The following is a 5,892-nucleotide window of genomic DNA, read 5'->3' on the forward strand; positions in this document are numbered from 1 at the left end:
GGTGTTAACACACTGACTTCAGAGTGTTATAACACACTGACTTCAACCTCTCTGACTGGTAAAACACATCACCAAGAACATGCTGAGTGTTAAAACACACTGACTTCAGAGTGTTAAAACACACTGACTTCAACCTCTCTGACTGGTAAAACACCTCACCAAGAACATGCTGACTTCAGAGTGTTAAAACACACTGATTTCAGAGTGTTAAAACACACTGACTTCAACCTCTCTTACTGGTAAATCATTAAAACATATCACCAAGAACCTGATTATATATTGACTTCAGAGTGTTAAAACACACTGACTTCAACCTCTCTGACTGGTAAAACACATCACCAAGAACATGCTGATAGTTTTCTAGATAAACACATTGACTTCCAGATTTGAATTCGAAAACAACAAAAATTCCAAAAATCACGGAATGTTAGTTAATGAAAAATAAATTCCAAAAATAAAATTAAAATGTGAAATTACATAGTTGCCTTTTTAGTTAAAATAACTCAATGCCACATGTCCAATTCTCATTGCTTCCTAGACTTTCTAGGAAAAATACACTTTCTACCCAACTCCTACTATATATATATACTATATTATAATGCATGAGCCAAGGGCATTTTAAGATACCCAAAAAATAAGAACTTTTCCTCCCCTTTATTTATAGAAAGATCCCTAAAATGAGGGTAGTTTGGTCTTTTAAACACTATTTATTTTTTAGCCCCTAAACTTGTTACACTTAAATCCCTAAGGTTTTATCTAATTTATAGATAATTAGTTACAATTCACCCCTCCATAACAAACTTATAATTTTTTTACTTATTCTTGACATATCTTATAAACTATACTGTTTAAAAAAATCCAAAGATAGCACGATGACTTACACATTTTTGTCTACGTTTTGGTAGTTGTCTTGTTCAATATCGACGCACGGATTAAAAGGTACAAGTAGTTAATGCTTTAATGTAAAAGTGATTTAAGAAAATAACAACAAATAATCTTTTTCGTACATAATGTGTAGATAAAAATAGCCACCTGATTGACAATAATCTTACTTTCTACTCTATCAGTCCCCAAAGATGTAAAAGATGTAAAAGATGTAATGTTATTAGCACATGGTTCAATTAAAAATGTGATTAATTGAATACATAACATGCTTGGAACACAATTGAATGTCTAAAAATGTTAGACACTGATCGAATACAGAATACACAAAACATGTGGAACACAATTAAAAAAATACAAATTAGAATACAGAATACACAAAACAGTGTTACAACCTAAAGTCCGAGCGAGGGATATTGCTTCCAAGCATGTTCCGGCATCAACTTAGCCAGTAGTTTCGCAGATACGCCTTTCAACACTGTACAAAAAACATGTGGAACACAATCAACTTTACAAATTCGAAGTAATGATTCCTGACATATTGAGTGATTGTTTTAACGTAAATGATAAACCGTTTTTACCTGTTACGCTATAGCGCGCTACATAACGACGTACATATGAGATCACTATCCCTGAAAATCTTAAGCCCAGTTACCAAAACTTGAACTCCTGAGCCCATCTAGCCCATGCGTTTAGCCCAACTCACATATAAATAGAACAATTTTACGAGAACAATGAAAAATAACATATGTAAAATATAAAACTGACATATTGAGTGATTATTTTAACATAAATGAAGATATTATGTGTCACATTTTAAATTATTAATATATCTTATAAAAACTAAAAATAACCACAACAAACTTCCGAAATAAAGGGGTGACATCTAAAATTGAACCCTAATGCTTACTACTATAAATACACAGCAGATTTCCCCTATATCAATTGCTAAACAAGTTCAGAAATGGATCCAGTTCTGAATTCAAACGTTGTGAAAAACCAAGCATGCAAGATTGATAATTCTAAGGTTAGTTTTTCTATATCGCAGCTGTGAATAATTGTTTTCTTTTATTTACGTTTATGTGAATGTTTAACTTATTTGGATCAGAATCAGTTGCATGACGAACAAGTTTCTAAGGTATTGATTTTGATGGTTTTTAACTATTATTTTTGCATATATCTTTCATATTAACATGTTCGTTATCTATAATACATGTGTGTTTTATTGCAGGATCATGGTGATAAAAGTGTCGAAATAATTTCTCATGGTGCAATGTTTAGTCCTTATAAGTTTAATCTTCAACGTGAATTTAGTGAAGAGGTAATTTAAAGTTTATTTAATTCTTTTTAACTTCTGTATTCAATTTTTGTCCTTTTTAAGGATCGGAAGTACGAGTCTCAAAGGAAGAGATCCAAGAGACTCTTTGAATGGAAATGGAGTGAGGTTATCAGTTTAGATGATTCTGTGGAAGATGACCAAGAAGAGGAACTAGAAGACCTAGCCGATTCAAACATAAAGAAGAAAACCGAATTAAAAATTCCTCAAGTGTCAATTCAGAAGCGGAATAGATTTCATTCAACATAATATGAAATCTTTCAAGTGTTTCTGTTTTTTTTTCATTTTCAGCTATGTTTGATCTAGACAATTTGTAACACCTCAAAATTTTGCGTCCAATAATGTATTGACACGTGTCTTAGGTTTACACGTGGTATTAAATACTAAATAAAGGACTAAAGTTGACAAATATTGAAAGTATGTAAATTCGAGGGTTAAAAATGTCAACAAGGGATATTTATACTGTACAGTAACCCTAAAAGATGTTCGTACCTTCAAACGAATGAATCATGGATCGTACGGAGCGAAATGTGGAAGAAAGTGAGAGATTACAAACTACAGGGGTTAAATGTGTCAACATGTTTAAGTTATACCTCTGAGTGACCCTTTGACAAACCCGAGGCTTTGTAACAATAAATTACGCTCACTAGAATGTACAATATAAATTTTGCAACGTTCCGTTTTAAAACGAGAAAGTTATGATCAAATTCGTATGCGAAGGGTTAAAAGCGTCAAACATTGAAAGTTGTGACTTTTCGAGTAGTAATAAATTAACCAAGGGTTAATAAGTTGGGTAAAAGTTCCAAGGCCCTTAATCGTAAATAAACGAGGCCTAAAACGCAAAGTTACCCCTTCAAAACCGAAAGGCCAGGGCAATAATGGCAAAAGATTTGAAAATCTTGAAAATCAAGTCTCAAGCGGGTCGCGTTAAAGATTCAAGTGATCTTATGCGGGCCGCGAGCCATGTATAGATACGGTTCCTGACATTGGGATTCAGGCGACCCGCGTAAAGGTTGCATGATCTTTTACGCGGGCCGCGTCAGCCTCCCAGATGCAGAAAACATGGACAGGAGCACTGTTTACTGTTTTAACTGACTTAGGATGCCATTATGAGAGCATGGGCGCCCCCTAAACGTCCCCTAGCACTCAGGGACAGCTGTTGATCATCCATGAACAATTATAGGTCTTGTTGTAATGATCCTAAGCTCCAAATTTCACTATAAAAGGGCCTTGTTGTGCACACTTTAGAAACACACCTAAATCTGCTTTCTTGATCACTTCTGGAGCTCAAGAGCACTCTTCTAGCATCTCTGGTCATATACCACACTTCTGTAAGTATGCCTAATCCTTTGTGGTTTAGTTTTGCTTAGTTTTAGCTTAAAAGTCAATCCATCGTAATTAACGATTGACTTAACGATGAATCACAAATGGTCCAGTGATTTGCCGAATCAAAGGTAGTTATGTGTTGGTAATCATGTAGGCATTGAACCCCTAAAAGGGCACCCTCTGATTCCCACTCTAACTAGTCCGAATGTCGAGTCAAACTTGCTTAGAAAAAGTCAACAGAATGCTAAATTGCGATTTCATGCATAATCAGTAATGTAGATGGCGCGTAACCTGTTTTAACACTCATATAACATGATAATAAGTATATTAACTAGTCTAAGCTTGTTTGATCCGACCATTTACTGTTTTGACCCGGTTCGGAACCGAAAGTCGCAAAACTTTGACTTTTGCTTTGACTTCAGTTCTGACCCGTTATGGTATGATTTAGATATGCCTTAGGACACTCTTAGGACCAGGTTACATGATGGAAAAACCCTCTGTGACCGGTTCGTTGTTTGTCCGAGTCTTTTACACATTTCCATTAAAAGCTCAAAAGTCGACCATAACGCCCTTTTCGCTTTAAAACGAGAATTTTGGACATGTGAAAGGACAATGACCTTAGTTACTGATTTCTAAGCATGTCTCTAAAATTTCATGTCAATTCGAGGTCTAGAATAGGAGTTATGCTAAATAGCGCAATTACGGAAACATTAGAAATTAAATGGCACAATTAGCATAAAGCCTATCTAAACCCAAATTTCGACACCAAAACTTTTACACACTGATGTAAAATAATATTTTGGGATTTTTAAAGATTTTTAATAATTTTTTAACCTGCTCATAACCTGCGGTTATGGCATCGGTTCGGTAATTACCGAATATACCCTTGTCGAACATAACTTGAGTTCTACAAGGTATTTTGACCCGATTCCAGTTGCTACTGATTTTAAATAATAAATAAAGTATTTTGAACTTTATAAACTGTTCGGAAAACTCAGATTTCCTGTAGAACTCAGAAACCTCTTTTATAATCTTTAAAATGACCGAAATACCCCTACGGGGCATATATTGGATTTAAACTCGTTACGGGCATTATGGGAGCTATCCTACTGATACCACAACCTCTTTAGAGCATATTAACTTAGGAAACTTGTGTAGGGCTCTTACGGTTATCCGTTACGCCTTTTGGGCGCACGGTTCGGTTTATGTAACTAGTTTACATAAACTAGCCGAAACGGGTCAAACCTTATCGTTTATACCTCAAATCCAGAGTGTGGTTATATTACCCATATGAAACAAGTCTTCAAACTTGTTGGGTCCAAACCACATTCCATTCCCGGTTTTCGCTCTTCACGCGATTAAACCGTATTTATCCTTTGAAACCAACCGGTCTAAGCTAAGGCTACATTAAAGACCCGTTAGGATTCTAATAGGTTGTTATAAACCTTCGTTCCAGAATAGGAGACCAGTAAAAGATACTTGCATTTATTTGATTGAGGATATTACTTGCTCAGGTAAATACTTTTAACTTATTTTCCGTTATACGGGCTTGGGTTACGGTATTAAAAATACCGCTTGGTCGGGCAATTGACCACAACTCATTAGTAGTTGGGTATTATCAATGTGACCCGTTTAAAAATCGGTTTTGTTGGCTTTACGCCTATGGGAGCTTAATGACCATGTCCCGGATATCCTTGGCAGCATTTTACGAAATGGCCACGACCTTGACACGCGGGTGTAGGCGTACACCCGACAATGTGTCCATAGTTATAAAGGTATAGCCGTTGGTTTTCACGCCACGGTTTTATGCTATGTGGTGTGTCAATTAACCTTAAACCCGGCACGACCCGGGCGACCGAACGCATAGTGAACATGTAATTCTTTTACAAGATTTAATTGATAAATTACATTCGATAGTTGAAATATATTAATCTTTATGCTTCCGCTGTGCATTCATATATATTGTGTGGTTTGACTATATTGTTGCCAACTACGTCACGGTAATCCCCCACCAGGCCCACCGGTGAGACACGTGGAAATCGGGGTGTGACACACCCCGATTTCCACGTATCTCACCGATGGGCCCGGTAGGGGATTACCGTGACGTAGTTGGCAACAATATAGTCAAACCACACAATATATATGAATGCACAACGGAAGCATAAAGATAATTATATTTCAACCATTGTTTGTAATATCAAATGTATTACGAATAGTCGAAAGGTATCCACAGGGGATCAAATAAAAATATAAGTATTGTTCAACAGACGTAGGCATCTTAAGCTTGCGAGACTCTTTATGATGCTAAGGAGAAATATCCAGCCAATTACGCATAGTACCTGCATTTA

General features: G+C 35.9%; 1 long non-coding RNA gene across 1 annotated transcript; it reads right to left on the bottom strand.

Annotated features, from left to right (window-relative positions):
- Nucleotides 1-1,079: 1,079 nt before the first annotated feature.
- On the bottom strand, nucleotides 1,080-1,566 carry LOC118481184. Its single transcript, XR_004864753.1, has 2 exons — nucleotides 1,464-1,566; nucleotides 1,080-1,360 (listed from the first exon to the last, which is right to left on the bottom strand). It is a non-coding gene; the product is annotated as an uncharacterized LOC118481184 (long non-coding RNA).
- Between the last annotated feature and the right edge of the window lie 4,326 nt (nucleotides 1,567-5,892).

The sequence above is a fragment of the Helianthus annuus genome, chromosome 8 (genome assembly GCF_002127325.2).
Source record: "Helianthus annuus cultivar XRQ/B chromosome 8, HanXRQr2.0-SUNRISE, whole genome shotgun sequence".
NCBI classification, from domain to species: Eukaryota; Viridiplantae; Streptophyta; class Magnoliopsida; order Asterales; family Asteraceae; genus Helianthus; species Helianthus annuus.